Source organism: Lolium perenne, chromosome 1, assembly GCF_019359855.2.
Source record: "Lolium perenne isolate Kyuss_39 chromosome 1, Kyuss_2.0, whole genome shotgun sequence".
In the NCBI taxonomy this organism is placed as follows: Eukaryota; Viridiplantae; Streptophyta; class Magnoliopsida; order Poales; family Poaceae; genus Lolium; species Lolium perenne.
The window spans coordinates 20,238,540-20,257,161 of NC_067244.2; the positions used below are offsets into that span (position 1 = coordinate 20,238,540).

The 18,622-nt window shown below is 43.4% G+C and overlaps 1 long non-coding RNA gene across 1 annotated transcript; it reads left to right on the top strand.

The window, feature by feature from the left end:
• The first annotated feature begins 9,988 nt into the window (after positions 1-9,988).
• On the top strand, positions 9,989-11,930 carry LOC139836104 (uncharacterized). The gene is made up of 2 exons (XR_011752217.1): positions 9,989-10,493; positions 11,760-11,930. It is a non-coding gene; the product is annotated as an uncharacterized lncRNA (long non-coding RNA).
• Positions 11,931-18,622: the final 6,692 nt, after the last annotated feature.

Genomic DNA, 18,622 nt, shown 5'->3' on the forward strand with positions numbered 1-18,622 from the left:
CCAGGAACATGGTTATCGCACAACAAGCAACTTAATAAGAGATAAAGTGCATAAGTACATATTCAATACCACAATAGTTTTTAAGCTATTTGTCCCATGAGCTATATATTGTAAAGGTGAAGAATGGAAATTTAAAGGTAGCACTCAAGCAATTTACTTTGGAATGGCGGAGAAATACCATGTAGTAGGTAGGTATGATGGACACAAATGGCATAGTGGTTGGCTCAAGTATTTTGGATGCATGAGAAGTATTCCCTCTCGATACAAGGTTTAGGCTAGCAAGGCTTATTTGAAACAAACACAAGGATGAACCGGTGCAGCAAAACTCACATAAAAGACATATTGAAAACATTATAAGACTCTACACCGTCTTCCTTGTTGTTCAAACTCAATACTAGAAATTATCTAGACCTTAGAGAGACCAAATATGCAAACCAAATTTTAGCATGCTCTATGTATTTCTTCATTAATGGGTGCAAAGTATATGATGCAAGAGCTTAAACATGAGCACAACAATTGCCAAGTATCACATTATCCAAGACATTTTAGCAATTACTACATGTATCATTTTCAAATTCCAACCATATAACAATTTAACGAAGAAGAAACTTCACCATGAATATTATGAGTAAAGCCTAAGGACATACTTGTCCATATGCAACAGCGGAGCGTGTCTCTCTCCCACACAAAGAATGCTAAGATCCATTTTATTCAAACAAAACAAAAAACAAAAACAAACCGACGCTCCAAGAAAAACACATAAGATGTGATGGAATAAAAATATAGTTTCAGGGGAGGAACCTGATAATGTTGTCGATGAAGAAGGGGGTGCCTTGGGCATCCCCAAGCTTAGACGCTTGAGTCTTCTTGATATATGCAGGGGTGAACCATCGGGGCATCCCCAAGCTTAGAGCTTTCACTCTCCTTGATCATGTTGTATCATCTCCCTCTCTTGATCCTTGAAAACTTCCTCCACACCAAATTTAGAACAACTCATTAGAGGGTTAGTGCACAATCAAAATATACATGTTCAGAGGTGACATAATCATTCTTAACACTTCTGGACATTGCACAAAGCTACTGAAAGTCAATGGAATCAAAATATCCATCGAACATAACAAAACAGGCAATGCGAAATAAAAGGCAGAATCTGTCAAAACAGAACAGTTCGTATTGACGAATTTTATTGAGGCACCAGACTTGCTCAAATGAAAATGCTCAAATTGAATGAAAGTTGCGTACATATCTGAGGATCACTCATGTAAATTGGCATAATTTTCTGAGTTACCTACAGAGAATTTTGCCCAGATTCGTGACAGCAAAGAAATCTGTTTCTGCGCAGTAATCCAAATCTAGTATGAACTTTACTATCAACGACTTTACTTGGCACAACAAAACACTAAACTAAGATAAGGAGAGGTTGCTACAGTAGTAAACAACTTCCAAGACACAAAATAAAAACAAAGTACTGTAGTAAAAACATGGGTTGTCTCCCATAAACGCTTTTCTTTAACGCCTGTCAGCTAGGCGCAGAAAGTGTGTATCAAATGTTATCGAGAGATGGTGTATCAACCTTACCTTGGGCTTTACCCTTACCTTTCTTGTTCTTTTTCTTTCTCTTTGATTTAGGAAATATATGATTTCCCCCCCGGTGTAGAGGTGAATTCCAGGGTGCCTTCTCCCACCTCTATGACTGCTCCCAATAGTTTCAGCAGGGATCTTCCGAGTGTGATTTTTCCTGTCCCTACACATTCAATAACAAGATAATCAATGGATATTGTTCTTCCAAGAATGGTTGTATGCACACCTGCGGCTATTCCCTTAGGAATTATAACAGAGTTATCAATGAGAGTTGTTTCTTCTCCTCCTTCATCAACTCCCCAAAGTTTCAAAGATTTATAAATGCTCTCAGGTATAAGGCAAAATTCAGACATAATATCACAATTGGCATGAAGAGTTTGATCACCGATAACAATTTTAACAGTAGGATCCCATAATGAAGGTTCAGAGTTCACTAAAACTTGTTCAAGACGATTATGAACATAGCGATAGTTGTCGTCCAGGCGAGATGTACTTATCTCGAGATTGTTTAATCTATTATAAATGCTAATAAGGGCTGAATCAAAGTTATTAGCTGAATCATGTGATGCAACCAACTTCTTTATGGCATTAAAAGCTTGATCCCCATTGCAATGAAGGAAATCTCCTCCCACTAAAGCATCCAAAGCATATCTATAGCGAATCATAAGACCAAAATAAAAATTACTAAGGAGCAAACTTAGAGTCATTTGAGGTTCAGTTTTACGATAAGAAGTAAAAATTCTAGACCAAGCATCCTTAAAACTCTCCTCATCCCCTTGTTTAAAAGTGAAGACTAATTCTTCAGGCGAAGAAGTAATAGGTTCAGAGCTAGACATGGTAACAAAAGTAACTAATTTTTTTGTATTTTTAATATAGAGTGCAAGACAGTAAATAAAGCAAACTAGATAAAGTAAATGCAAGTAACTAATTTTTTTGTATTTTTGATATAGTGCAGCAAACAAAGTAGTAAATAAAACTAAGCAAGACAAAAACAAAGTAAAGAGATTGGGATGTGGAGACTCCCCTTGCAGCGTGTCTTGATCTCCCCGGCAACGGCGCCAGAAAAATTGCTTGATGGCGTGTACAGCACACGTCCGTTGGGAACCCCAAGAGGAAGGTGTGATGTGTACAGCGGCAAGTTTTCCCTCAGTATGAAACCAAGGTTTATCGAACCAGTAGGAGCCAAGAAGCACGTTGAAGGTTGATGGCGGCGGGATGTAGTGCGGCGCAACACCAGGGATTCCGGCGCCAACGTGGAACCTGCACAACACAAACCAAGTACTTTGCCCCAACGAAACAGCGAGGTTGTCAATCTCACCGGCTTGCTGTAACAAAGGATTAGATGTATAGTGTGGAAGATGATTGTTTGCAGAAAACAGTAGAACAGTATTGCAGTAGATTGTATTTCAGTATAGAGAATTGGACCGGGGTCCACAGTTCACTAGAGGTGTCTCTCCCATAAGATAAACAGCATGTTGGGTGAACAAATTACAGTTGGGCAATTGACAAATAAAGAGGGCATGACCATGCACATACATATTATGATGAGTATAGTGAGATTTAATTGGGCATTACGACAAAGTACATAGACCGCTATCCAGCATGCATCTATGCCTAAAAAGTCCACCTTCAGGTTATCATCCGAACCCCCTCCAGTATTAAGTTGCTAACAACAGACAATTGCATTAAGTATTGCGCGTAATGTAATCAGTAACTACATCCTCGAACATAGCACCAATGTTTTATCCCTAGTGGCAACAGCACATCCATAATCTTAGAGGTTTCTATCACTCCCCCAGATTCACGGAGACATGAACCCACTATCGAGCATAAATACTCCCTCTTGGAGTTACAAGCATCTACTTGGCCAGAGCATCTACTAGTAACGGAGAGCATGCAAGATCATAAACAACACATAGATATAAATTGATAATCAACATAACAAGTATTCTCTATTCATCGGATCCCAACAAACACAACATATAGAATTACAGATAGATGATCTTGATCATGTTCGGCAGCTCACAAGACCCGACAATTAAGCACAATGAGGAGAAGACAACCATCTAGCTACTGCTATGGACCCATAGTCCAGGGGTAGACTACTCACACATCACTCCGGAGGCGACCATGGCGGCGTAGAGTCCTCCGGGAGATGATTCCCCTCTCCGGCAGGGTGCCGGAGGCGATCTCCTGAATCCCTCGAGATGGGATTGGCGGCGGCGGCGTCTCTGGAAGGTTTTCCGTATCGTGGCTCTCGGTACTGGGGGTTTCGCGACGAAGGCTATTTGTAGGCGGAAGGGCAGGTCAAGGGGCGTCACGAGGGGCCCAGATGACAGGGCCGCGCGGCCAAGACCTAGGCCGCGCTGCCCTATAGTCTGGCCGCCTCATGGCCCCACTTCGTTGACTCTTCGGTCTTCTGGAAGCTTCGTGGAAAAATAGGACCCTGGGCGTTGATTTCGTCCAATTCCGAGAATATTTCCTTACTAGGATTTCTGAAACCAAAAATAGCAGAAAACAGCAACTGGCACTTCGGCATCTTGTTAATAGGTTAGTTCCAGAAAATGCACGAATATGACATAAAGTGTGCATAAAACATGTAGATATCATCAATAATGTGGCATGGAACATAAGAAATTATCGATACGTCGGAGACGTATCAGTGACGGAATAAAAATATAGTTTCACTAGAGGTGACCTGATAAGTTGTTGATGAAGAAGGGATGCCTTGGGCATCCCCAAGCTTAGATGCTTGATTCTTCTTAAAATATGCAGGGATGAACCACGGGGGCATCCCCAAGCTTAGAGTTTTCACTCTTGTTGATCCTATTGTATCATCCTCCTCTCTTGATCCTTGAAAACTTCCTCCACACCAAACTCAAAACAAACTCATTACAGGGTTAGTGCATAATCAAAAATTCACATATTCGGAGGTGACATAATCATTTTTAACACTTCTGGACATTACACAAAGCTACTGAAAGTTAATGGAACAAAGAAATCCATCAAACATAGCAAAACATGCAATGTGAAATAAAAGGCAGAATCTGTCAAAACAGAGCAGTCCGTAAAGATGAATTTTTCTGGGGCACTTAACTTGCTCAGACGAAAAAGCTCAAATTGAATGAAAGTACATATCTAAGGATCACGCACGTAAATTGGCAGATTTTTCTAAATTACCTAAGAGGGGGCTGCTCAATTTCGTGACAGTAAGAAATCTGTTTCTGCGCAGTAATCCAAATCTAGTATCATCTTTACTATCAAAGACTTTACTTGGCACAACAATGCAATAAAATAAAGATAAGAAGAGGTTGCTACAGTAGTAACAACTTCCAAGACTCAAATATAAAACAAAAGTGCAGAAGTAAAATAATGGGTTGTCTCCCATAAGCGCTTTTCTTTAACGCCTTTCAGCTAGGCGCAGAAAGTGTGAATCAAGTATTATCGAGAGATGAAGCATTAACATTCTTACCAGGGGTTTTGGGAGTTTCCTCAACAATACATTATATCTGGTCTATGTAAGTAACTCCTCTTTCGTTGCTTTTAGGCTTACTATTCTCATCAAACAAATTTCCAGGAACAAGCCAAGCATAGTTATTTTCTAGAGCTTCATGCATTCCTAGGAGCTTACTAGGTATCGGTACTTTAATCTCCCCCCATCATTGACATTATTAGTGTACGTTATTCTATCCATGTCCATCTTTTCAAGTGTTTTTGCAAAGTCGGTGAACAACCCAAGCCTCTTATGCTTAATAAAAACTTTTCTAGCTTCTTTAGCTATATCACCAAATTCTCTAAGAAGGAAATCTAAAACAAAATTTCTCTTTTCTCCCATTTCCATATCAGAGAGTGTAAGAAACATATGTTGAATTATAGGATTGAGATTAACAAATCTAGTTTCCAACATGTGTACTAAACAGGCAGTAGCACTTTCATAAGTAGGAATAGCTTTTACCAAGGGTGTATCTTCAAAATCTTCATCCATACTAACATGAGTGAAAAATGCTTCTATATTATCTCTTCCAATGATAGACCCTCGTCCTACCGGTATATCTTTCAGAGTGAACTTAGGAGGAAACATGATGAAATAAGCAAAAAGTAAATAAGGTAAATGCAAGTAACTAATTTTTTGTGTTTTTAATATTGTGAACGCAAACAAGATAGTAAATAAAGTAAAGCAAGTAACTAATTTTTTTGTGTTTTTGATATAGAGAACAAACGAAGCAGTAAATAAAATAAAGTAAAGCAAGACAAAAACAAAGTAAAGAGATTGGAAGTGGGAGACTCCCCTTGCAGTGTGTCTTGATCTCCCCGGCAACGGCGCCAGAAAAAGAGCTTGACACGCGTGAAGCACACGTCCGTTGGGAACCCCAAGAGGAAGGTGTGATGCGTACAGCAACAAGTTTTCCCTCAGTAAGAAACCAAGGTTATCGAACCAGTAGGAGTCAAGGATCACGTGAAGGTTGTTGGCGGAGGAGTGTAGTGCGGCGCAACACCAGGGATTCCGGCGCCAACGTGGAACCTGCACAACACAATCAAAGTACTTTGCCCCAACGTAACAGTGAGGTTGTCAATCTCACCGGCTTGCTGTAAACAAAGGATTAAGTGTATAGTGTGGAAGATGATGTTTGTTTGCGAAGAACAGTAAAGAACAATGTTTGCAGTAGATTGTATTCAAAGAATGGACCGGGGTCCACAGTTCACTAGTGGTGTCTCTCCAATAAGATAAATAGCATGTTGGGTGAACAAATTACAGTTGGGCAATTGACAAATAAAGAGGGCATAACAATGCACATACATATCATGATGACTACTATGAGATTTAATCAGGGCATTACGACAAAGTACATAGACCGCTATCTAGCATGCATCTATGCCTAAAAAGTCCACCTTCGGGTTAGCATCCATGATAACCCACAAGTATAGGGGATCGCGGCAGTCTTCGAGGGAAGTAAAACCCAAATTTATTGATTCGACACAAGAGGAGGTAAAGAATACTTATAAGCCTTAACAACTGAGTTGTCAATTCAGCTGCACCTGGAAAAGCACTAGTAACAGGGGTAATGTGAAAGCAGCAGTAATATGAGAGCAATAGTAATAGTAACACAGCAGCGGTAACAATAACACAGAGGCAATGGCACCAGAAAATAGTTGATACTACTTCCAATGACATATAGAGACGAGTATATGATGATGAGAGATGGACCGGGGTTCCCAGCGATCTACACTAGTGGTAACTCTCCAATAACAAGTGACAAGTGTTGGGTGAACAAATTACAGTTAGGAAATTGATAGGATTGATAAAGCATTAAGACAGAACATCCAGATTATTAATCATGTAGGCATGTTTTCCATATATAGTCATACGTGCTCGCAATGAGAAACTTGTACAACATCTTTTGTCCTACCAGCCGGTGGTAGCCGGGCCTCAAGGGAATCTACTGGATATTAAGGTACTCCTTTTAATAGAGCACCGGAGCAAAGCATTAACACTCCGTGAAAACATGTGATCCTCACATCACTGCCATCCCCTCCGGTTGTCCCGATTTCTGTCACTTTGGAGCCTTTGGTTCCGGACAGCGACATGTGCATACAACTTGTAGATACAATCTAAGCAATAAGTATAGAGCTTAAATCTAAGATCATGCCACTCGGGCCCTAGTAACAAGCATTAAGCATAACAAGATTGCAGCAACAATAACTTCACAAGCTTTATAGATAGACTAATCATAATGTATCATCCATCGGATCCCAACAAACACAACACCGATTACATCAGATGGATCTCAATCATGTAAGGCATCTCATGAGATCATTGTATTGAAGTACTTGGGCGAGAGAGTACCAACTAGCTACTGCTAGAACCCGTAGTACATGGGGGGACTACTCACGGAGCATGATGGAGGCGGTGGCGTCGATGGAGATGGCTTCCGGGGGCACTTCCCCGTCCCGGCAGGGTGCCGGAACAGAGACTTCTGTCCCCCGAATTGGAGTTTCGCGATGGCGGCGGCGCCCCTGGAGTCTTTCTAGAGTTTCGTCAAAAGGTATCGAGTTTTTAGGTCGAAAGGGCTTATATAGGCGAAGAGGCGGCGCAGGAGGGGCAACAGGGTGCCCTCCCCATAGGCCGGCGCGGCCAGGGGCTGGCCCGTGCGGCCCTATGGTGTGGGGGCCCCAGGCCTCCCCTCTGACTCCCCTTCGGTGTCCTGGTCCGTCACGGTGAATTATGATGTTTGGTCTTCGTTTCGTCGAATTCCGAGAATATTGCCCAAACAGCCTTTCTGGAACCAAAAACAGCAGAAAACAGGAACTGGCACTGTGGCATCTTGTTAATAGGTTAGTTCCAGAAAACGCATAAAAACATTATAAAGTGCGAGCAAAACATGTAAGTATTGTCATAAAACAAGCATGGAACATCAAAAATTATGGATACGTTGGAGACGTATCAGCATCCCCAAGCTTAGTTCCTACTCGTCCTTGAGTAGGTAAACGATAAAAAGAATAATTCCTGTAGTGACATGCTACTTACATAACCTTGATCATACTATTACAAAGCATATGAAATGAATGAAGTGACTCAAGGCAATGATCTATAGTTGCTAACAAATAGATAACATATAGCAAAACTTTTCATGAATAGTACTTTCAAGACAAGCATCAAAAGCCTTGCATAAGAGTTAACTCATAAAGCAATAAATTCAAAGTAAAGGCATCGAAACAACACAAAGGAAGATATAAGTTTCAGCAGTTGCTTTCAACTTTCAACATGCATATCTCATGGATAATTGTCAACACAAAGTAATATGATGAATGCAAATAAGCAAGTATGTAAGAATCAATGCACAGTTGACACAAGTGTTTGCTTCTAAGACGGAAGGAAGTAGGTAAACTGACTCAACATAAAGTAAAAGAAAGGCCCTTTGTAGAGGGAAGCATTGATTGCTATATTTGTGCTAGAGCTTTGGTTTTGAAAACATAAAGAGAGCATAAAAGTAAAGTTTTGAGAGGTGTTTATTGTTGTCAACGAATGGTAGTGGGCACTCTAACCCCCTTGTCAGACAAACCTTCAAAGAGCGGCTCCCATTTTATTTTATTTTTGGGTGGCACTCTGTAACGGCCCAGGGTAGCACCCCTATTAGATTTGCTTGTGTTTTTATTTTGTGCATCATCATGGCATCATGCATGCATCACATCCATGTTTTAACAAAATAAAATTATTTTTATTAAACCCTATCTGCTAACCTCCCTGGGCCCTTTTCTCTCTTTCCTCGGCGGCCTGCTTTCCTTCTTCTCTTCCCCCCAGCCCGATCCAACCCATCCTGCGGCCCACTTCTCCTCTGATCCAGTACCGCTTCGGTAGCCCACCTCCCTCTTCTTTTTCCTCTCGACACTGTTGTCGTCTTCCTGGACGCTAGCACGCAGAGAACGTGAGCGAGCAGCTCGTCCGCTCCTCACCTGCTCCCCTGGTCCCCTTTCCTCCCCTCTTTTTCTAGCCACTGAGACGCGCCCGGAAACCCTAACCCTACCATCTCCCCTCCCTCGCGCCGCCGCCTCCTTCCTCTCTTCATTTCCTCCCTGTGAACACCGAAAAACGCCGCCGCTGCTGTTGCTTCCCGCCGTCGACCCCGGCCACCCGGTGCCGCGCCAAGACCACCAGGAGAAGCGCCTGGAAGTCCTCGTTCTACACGCCACACGAATCGAGCTTGGATGCTCCCAGACGCCGCCAAATCGCCGTTCCCTTCTCTCATTTCCGGCAACCTTTTCGTCGAATTCCGGCGCCACCGACCTACTTCGTCACCGGCGACCACACCACTGCCTTCCTGGTAACATGGCGTATCTCCTGGACACCTTCTCCCCCTTCTTTGCTTCCGGGTTCTTCTCCTCACCGTGATGGCCGAACCTTTCCCCGCAGATCCCCGCTGCCGGCGCATCTCCGTCGACCTCCTCCTGGCGGCGCCTCTCCCTCTTGGTCCACGCCGACGAGACGAGTGGAACGCGCCCACGCGCGCTTGCTGGGAAGCCGCCAATCGCCCGCGTGCACCCGCGCCATGCCGCGGTGACCATCGCGCCTGGAACGCGCACGGCGTCGAACGCCCTGCGTGCAAGCCGCGGATGGTTCGCCACGTCATCCGCCACGTCAACCCCCGGGTCCCACGCGTCATTCTCTGCGGCTAGAAACCCCCCGGTGAGAAAAACATCTCCAGATCCAGATCTGGATCTTTTCTGTTTTGCCCCCTGCATCTTTTGATTCCTGAACCCGGCGTCCCTCCCTGTGTTCCTTTTTGCAAAACCCCCTGTAACTAATTCAAACTAACCCGAGGTCCTCCCCCCCGTATGAAATTGTTTCTGGGTCCTTTTCTAATAAAAATAAAATCTGTTTATCTATTTTAAATAATAAAAGCTAATCTGCTAATAACTTTTAAATGGTAATTCGAAATAAAAAGTGTTCTATATGAAAATTGATCAGAAAAATGTGCTGGACATGAATATGCCATCCATGCTTGCTGTTGCATCCTGCATCATATAAATTCGCGATAGTTTGCATTATCACCTAATATGGAACATATGGAATATGTGGGATATTATATATATGTTGTCCCGATTCCATTTAACTTTGTTGTAGCTCACCCCTGCCATGTTTGCTATGCTAATCCACCCTTAAATTTGTCGGTAGAAAATGCAACTTCAACCTAATTGATTGTCCGGGGTTCCGACTCCGATTAATATGGATAAGTTGCACCGCATCATCCTTGCCATGTCATGCATATCATCTTGAGCATGCTGGTTCTTTATCCGTAGTAGTAAGACTTGCATACGTTGTGTGTTCCAGCATTTGCTTCTTCATGGATAGGATCACGAAGTGGTGTGTGAGATACGACGAGTTCTCCGACAAGTTCTTCTGCAGCTTTTCACAGGCGAGCCCACCCCTTCACCTATTTTACTTTTACATGCTCTTTTGATCTATTTCTATCCTTATGTTGCGATTCTGTTGTATCACGTGCCCTATCCACCTGTTACCTATATGTCCGAGATACACCTCCTCGCCCTACCTATTGTTTGTTGTTTGCCAGCCTTGCGGGTCGTAGGCGTGTTTAGGCTCTGTTGTTTATCTCGATCTGTTATCGGGATATGTTGGGTTATTGGGAGGTTATCACATGCTATATCAATTGTTGGAGATATTCATGCTTTACTTTATTGTTAACAACTAAAATTGTAAGCAGAGGCATCTGTGAGCCCCTTTGCGAAAGCATCGGAACTTTGACTCGCTAATGTCCCCTAGGACCCGAGTTCTTGTTATCTGTTCCGAGATTGAGCGCTCTACCCGTACGTGGGGGAGTGGGACCCCCATCACCCACTACCTTTCCTCGAGTCTGTTTATTGGGAGCCACAACCTTGGTTTTATTTGCTCATATGCACGATGCACGATTTACTTCTGTTGCCTTCGGGTGTTTATATTCTGTTCTGTACTCATATCGTGGAACGATTAGCGACAGCAGGTTGTTCACACTTAGCTTAGCCGTTGTCACAAACCTCTGGGTCCGTATCGGAGTACGGCCGGACTTCGTCACGGGTAGCTTAGTTGGGTGGCTCCCATTAAACTTTCTCTTGCATTGTGAACGGTCTTGATGTGAGACTCCACCTGTAGCAAGTGGGTTCGAGCATGCGTATGGTTACATTTGGGCAACCCCTGCAGGGTGTACATCTTATCGATAAGCCGTGTCCGCGGTTATGGACGACTTGGAATTGTATAGCTTGATCATAGAATAACTTACACCTTTATGTTGTTGATAATAATTTGCTAATAACTTGATTAGTAATATAGCATTACTACAACCAATACCTAATAAAACTTGTCCACCGTTGAGTGCCTTTTACATTGCCTCTTCGCAATTGTTGAAGGGGATATGTGTATTTGGCTGGGTTATGTTTGTGTAGTATTTATCTGTTACCTTGTGCGCTCTCTTATCTTCTCTGAGTAGACGGATGTTGTAGCGTGTCTCTATTGGATAGTAGCTTTGCTGCCGCTAAACTCCACATATAGCCGGGTGAAGTTTATACCGCCCACCAGCGAGCATAGCTGGTCTTGTCTCGCAAGTACGTGCCAATGGTACTTACCCTCGCCTTCCTTTCTTTTTGTCTCCTCCCCCTTTTGTCGGCAACCGATGGCCCGACTTTGACAGGTACGAGATGATGACGTTAGCAAGGTTACCCTTCCGGCTTGGCCTGGGCAGGGTTATGGACGCCAATGGTTATCTTCAGGACTCTTAGTCCAATTTGTATCTTATCCGTACTCGGACGTATTTGATCTTCTGTATGATTTGGATCTTTGTATGTATCTATTTGTATCTTGACTCGTAGGAGTCGTTGTTGTATATATGTATCTTGTGGGCTCTATTGTAATCCTGTTGTAATGTTACCGCTCGTGTTAATTCCTCTGGCATCACGTGAGTGATTCGTCGCGCACGTCGTGTCGGAGGGCGTCTCTGAATCGATATCGTGCGGATTTCGGCGGGATCGCTGGAATCCTCATGGTACCGGTTCCAGGGCGTCACAAGTTGGTATCAGAGCCCAGGTTGACGGTACCCCACTAGTCCAGCCTGTAGGATAACCTTGCCAATGGTCATTGAGTTTAGAGTGTCAAAACTATTTTCTAAAATTCGTTGGATAGATCTGATTAGCTCTGATTTTTCTCCTTATCTCTATTCTTTCTCTTCTTACCTATGCGAGTTTTGAGTCTTCTCTCTTATCTGTGTTCTCCGAGTCTTAGGTTTCGACGTGGGTTGGATGATCTATGCCTTTCACCTATTAGGTCTGATCTTCGGAGGATACCGACTGAAGCGCATCATCAACATCGGGACAATGACTTCTTGTTAGTGGTGTCGACCAATCAACATGGAGCAAGAACTCTTGTTAGTGGTGTCGAGGAGATCAACACTTCGCCAGAAGAAGGTTCCACCTCGAGGTCGGGTGATTGTCAACATGGTACAAGAAGACTCGATAGTTTAACCAACTCCCCCTTGGCTTGACCTGGAACCTCGGGGCGAGGTTCCTTGTTAGTGGTGTCGATTGTAACGGCCCAGGGTAGCACCCCTATTAGATTTGCTTGTGTTTTTATTTTGTGCATCATCATGGCATCATGCATGCATCACATCCATGTTTTAACAAAATAAAATTATTTTTATTAAACCCTATCTGCTAACCTCCCTGGGCCCTTTTCTCTCTTTCCCCGGCGGCCTGCTTTCCTTCTTCTCTTCCCCCCAGCCCGATCCAACCCATCCTGCGGCCCACTTCTCCTCTGATCCAGTACCGCTTCGGTAGCCCACCTCCCTCTTCTTTTTCCTCTCGACACTGTTGTCGTCTTCCTGGACGCCAGCACGCAGAGAACGTGAGCGAGCAGCTCGTCCGCTCCTCACCTGCTCCCCTGGTCCCCTTTCCTCCCCTCTTTTTCTAGCCACCGAGACGCGCCCGGAAACCCTAACCCTACCATCTCCCCTCCCTCGCGCCGCCGCCTCCTTCCTCTCTTCGTTTCCTCCCTGTGAACACCGAAAAACGCCGCCGCCTCCTTCCTCTCTTCGTTTCCTCCCTGTGAACACCGAAAAACGCCGCCGCTGCTGTTGCTTCCCGCCGTCGACCCCGGCCACCCGGCGCCGCGCCAAGACCACCAGGAGAAGCGCCTGGATGTCCTCGTTCTACACACCGCACGAATCGAGCTTGGATGCTCCCAGACGCCGCCAAATCGCCGTTCCCTTCTCTCATTTCCGGCAACCTTTTCGTCGAATTCCGGCGCCACCGACCTACTCCGTCACCGGCGACCACACCACTGCCTTCCTGGTAACATGGCGTATCTCCTGGACACCTTCTCCCCCTTCTTTGCTTCCGGGTTCTTCTCCTCACCGTGATGGCCGAACCTTTCCCCGCAGATCCCCGCCGCCGGCGCATCTCCGTCGACCTCCTCCTGGCGGCGCCTCTCCCTCTTGGTCCACGCCGACGAGACGAGTGGAACGCGCCCACGCGCGCTTGCTGGGAAGCCGCCAATCGCCCGCGCGCACCCGCGCCATGCCGCGGTGACCATCGCGCCTGGAACGCGCACGGCGTCGAACGCCCTGCGTGCAAGCCGCGGATGGTTCGCCACGTCATCCGCCACATCAACCCCCGGGTCCCACGCGTCATTCTCTGCGGCTAGAAACCCCCCGGTGAGAAAAATATCTCCAGATCCAGATCTGGATCTTTTCTGTTTTGCCCCCTGCATCTTTTGATTCTTGAACCCGGCGTCCCTCCCTGTGTTCCTTTTTGCAAAACCCCCTGTAACTAATTCAAACTAACCCGGGGTCCTCCCCCCCGTATGAAATTGTTTCTGGGTCCTTTTCTAATAAAAATAAAATCTGTTTATCTATTTTAAATAATAAAAGCTAATCTGCTAATAACTTTTAAATGGTAATTCGAAATAAAAAGTGTTCTATATGAAAATTGATCAGAAAAATGTGCTGGACATGAATATGCCATCCATGCTTGCTGTTGCATCCTGCATCATATAAATTCGCGATAGTTTGCATTATCACCTAATATGAAACATTTGGAATATGTGGGATATTATATATATGTTGTCCCGATTCCATTTAACTTTGTTGTAGCTCACCCCTGCCATGTTTGCTATGCTAATCCACCCTTAAATTTGTCGGTAGAAAATGCAACTTCAACCTAATTGATTGTCCGGGGTTCCGACTCCGATTAATATGGATAAGTTGCACCGCATCATCCTTGCCATGTCATGCATATCATCTTGAGCATGCTGGTTCTTTATCCGTAGTAGTAAGACTTGCATACGTTGTGTGTTCCAGCATTTGCTTCTTCATGGATAGGATCACGAAGTGGTGTGTGAGATACGACGAGTTCTCCGACAAGTTCTTCTGCAGCTTTTCACAGGCGAGCCCACCCCTTCACCTATTTTACTTTTACATGCTCTTTTGATCTATTTCTATCCTTATGTTGCGATTCTGTTGTATCACGTGCCCTATCCACCTGTTACCTATATGTCCGAGATACACCTCCTCGCCCTACCTATTGTTTGTTGTTTGCCAGCCTTGCGGGTCGTAGGCGTGTTTAGGCTCTGTTGTTTATCTCGATCTGTTATCGGGATATGTTGGGTTATTGGGAGGTTATCACATGCTATATCAATTGTTGGAGATATTCATGCTTTACTTTATTGTTAACAACTAAAATTGTAAGCAGAGGCATCTGTGAGCCCCTTTGCGAAAGCATCGGAACTTTGACTCGCTAATGTCCCCTAGGACCCGAGTTCTTGTTATCTGTTCCGAGATTGAGCGCTCTACCCGTACGTGGGGGAGTGGGACCCCCATCACCCACTACCTTTCCTCGAGTCTGTTTATTGGGAGCCACAACCTTGGTTTTATTTGCTCATATGCACGATGCACGATTTACTTCTGTTGCCTTCGGGTGTTTATATTCTGTTCTGTACTCATATCGTGGAACGATTAGCGACAGCAGGTTGTTCACACTTAGCTTAGCCGTTGTCACAAACCTCTGGGTCCGTATCGGAGTACGGCCGGACTTCGTCACGGGTAGCTTAGTTGGGTGGCTCCCATTAAACTTTCTCTTGCATTGGGAACGGTCTTGATGTGAGACTCCACCTGTAGCAAGTGGGTTCGAGCATGCGTATGGTTACATTTGGGCAACCCCTGCAGGGTGTACATCTTATCGATAAGCCGTGTCCGCGGTTATGGACGACTTGGAATTGTATAGCTTGATCATAGAATAACTTACACCTTTATGTTGTTGATAATAATTTGCTAATAACTTGATTAGTAATATAGCATTACTACAACCAATACCTAATAAAACTTGTCCACCGTTGAGTGCCTTTTACATTGCCTCTTTGCAATTGTTGAAGGGGATATGTGTATTTGGCTGGGTTATGTTTTTGTAGTATTTATCTGTTACCTTGTGCGCTCTCTTATCTTCTCTGAGTAGACGGATGTTGTAGCGTGTCTCTATTGGATAGTAGCTTTGCTGCCGCTAAACTCCACATATAGCCGGGTGAAGTTTATACCGCCCACCAGCGAGCATAGCTGGTCTTGTCTCGCAAGTACGTGCCAATGGTATTTACCCTCACCTTCCTTTCTTTTTGTCTCCTCCCCCTTTTGTCGGCAACCGATGGCCCGACTTTGACATGTACGAGATGATGATGTTAGCAAGGTTACCCTTCCGGCTTAGCCTGGGCAGGGTTATGGACGCCAATGGTTATCTTCAGGACTCTTAGTCCAATTTGTATCTTATCCGTACTCGGACGTATTTGATCTTCTGTATGATTTGGATCTTTGTATGTATCTATTTGTATCTTGACTCGTAGGAGTCGTTGTTGTATATATGTATCTTGTGGGCTCTATTGTAATCCTGTTGTAATGTTACCGCTCGTGTTAATTCCTCTGGCATCACGTGAGTGATTCGTCGCGCACGTCGTGTCGGAGGGCGTCTCTGAATCGATATCGTGCGGATTTCGGCGGGATCGCTGGAATCCTCATGGTACCGGTTCCGGGGCGTCACACACTCCTTCCAACCTTTCTTTCACAAACCATGGCTAACCGAATCCTCGGGTGCCTGCCAACAATCTCATACCATGAAGGAGTGTCTATTTTATTTTAGTTTTATTTAGTGATGACACTCCTCCCCACCTTTGCTTTCTCAAGCCATGGCTAACCGAATCCTCGGGTGCCTACCAATCATTCACATACCATGGAGGAGTGTCTATTTTGGTTAATTAATTTGGAACTGGGAATCCCATTGCCAGCTCTTTTTGCAAAATTATTGGATAAGCGGATGAAGCCACTAGTCCATTGGTGAAAGTTGCCCAACAAGATTGAAAGATAAACACCATATACTTCCTCATGAGCTATAAAACATTGACACAAATCAGAGGTAATAAATTTTGAATTGTTTAAAGGTAGCACTCAAGCAATTTACTTTGGAATGGCGGAGAAATACCATGTAGTAGGTAGGTATGGTGGACACAAATGGCATAGTGGTTGGCTCAAGGATTTTGGATGCATGAGAAGTATTCCCTCTCAGTACAAGGCTTTGGGCTAGCAAGGTTGTTTGAAGCAAACACAAGTATGAACCGGTACATCAAAACTTACATAAGAACATATTGCAAGCATTATAATACTCTACACTGTCTTCCTTGTTGCTCAAACACTTTTACCAGAAAATATCTAGACCTTAAGAGAGACCAATCATGCAAACCAATTTCAACAAGCTCTACGGTAGTTCTCCACTAATAGGTTTAAACTACATGAAAAAACTTAATCATAATCTACTTGAGAGCTCAAAACAATTGCCAAGTGTCAAATTATCCAAGACAATATGAGGCATTTTCTGTTTCCAACCAAATAACAATAAGTATTGTAGCTTCCAACTTTTATCATTGAACATTAAAAGTAAAACGAAGAACAAGTGTTCATATTGAAAAGCGGAGCGTGTCTCTCTCCCAAATAAGGATTGCTAGGATCCGAATTTATTCAAACATAAATAAAACGAAAATAAACACACAGACGCTCCAAGTAAAGCACATAAGATGTGACCGAATAAAAATATAGTTTAAATAGAAGAAACCTGATAAGTTGATGAAGAAGGGGATGCCTTGGGCATCCCCAAGCTTAGACGCTTGAGTCTTCTCGAACTATGCAGGGATGAACCACGGGGGCATCCCCAAGCTTAGACTTTTCACTCTTCTTGATCATATATCATCCTCCTCTCTTGACCCTTGAAAACTTCCTTCACACCAAACTTCTCATAAACTTCATTAGAGGGATTAGTGCTCAAAAAAATTGAATCCACCTTGGTCCTGTAGTGACACATTGCAAGAACTCAATAAAACATTAGCTACAGCTCTCCACGTCTAGAAAGCCTCACTTAAAGTCCACAAGAGACAATGCAAAAAACAGAGACATAATCTGCCAAAACAGAACAGCCAGTAAAGACGAATTTTAAAGAGGTACTTCCGTTGCTCAAATCAGAAAACGCAAAACTAATGAAAGTTGCGTAAATATCTGAGGAAAACGCACGTAAATTGGCAGATTTTTATGAGTTACCTACAGAGAAAACAGCCCAGATTCATGACAGATAGAAATCTGTTTCTGCGCAGAAATCCAAATCTAGTATCAACCTTCTATTAGAAGCTTCACTTGGCACAACATTGCAATAAAATAAAGATAAGGAGAGGTTGCTACAGTAGTAACAACTTCCAAAACACAACAAAATAGTAGCAAAATAAACACATGGGTTATCTCCCAAGAAGTTCTTTCTTTATAGCCATTAAGATGGGCTCAGCAGTTTTAATGATGCACTCGCAAGAAGTAAGAGTTGAAGCAAAAGAGAGCATCAAAAAGCAAGTTCAAAACACATTTAAGTCTAACCCACTTCCTATGCATAGGAGTCTTGTACACAAATAAATTCATGAAGAACAAAGTAGCAAGCATAAGAAGATCAAACAAGAGTAACTTCAAAATTTTAAGCGTATAGAGAGGTGTTTTAGTACCATGCAAATTTCTACAACCATATTTTCCTCTCTCATAATAATTTTCAGTAGCTTCATGAATAAACTCAACAATATAACTATCACATGCAGCATACTTTTCATGATTTATAAACATATAATTTTTATCAAGCTCAAAAATAGTGGGATCCAAACTTTCAAACCCACTTTTATCAACAATATAACATGATGATTGATCAATCTCAAAAGATATGGGACTCATAGATAAAGTCAAGATTTCAATCCCATTTTCATTAGTAGTACAATTAATATTATCAAGTAACATAGGACCATCATCTAGAGCTTTATCATAAACATTTGCTACGCAAAACTCTTTAGTACCATGCATTTCGGCATCAGGCACAAACAAAGCATTATCATAAGATTTATCAAAGTAGCATGGATTATCATAAATAACAGTAGCATAATCATTCTCACAAGTATTACTCATAGGTACTATTTCAAGAGAATCCACAGGAACATAACATTCAACCT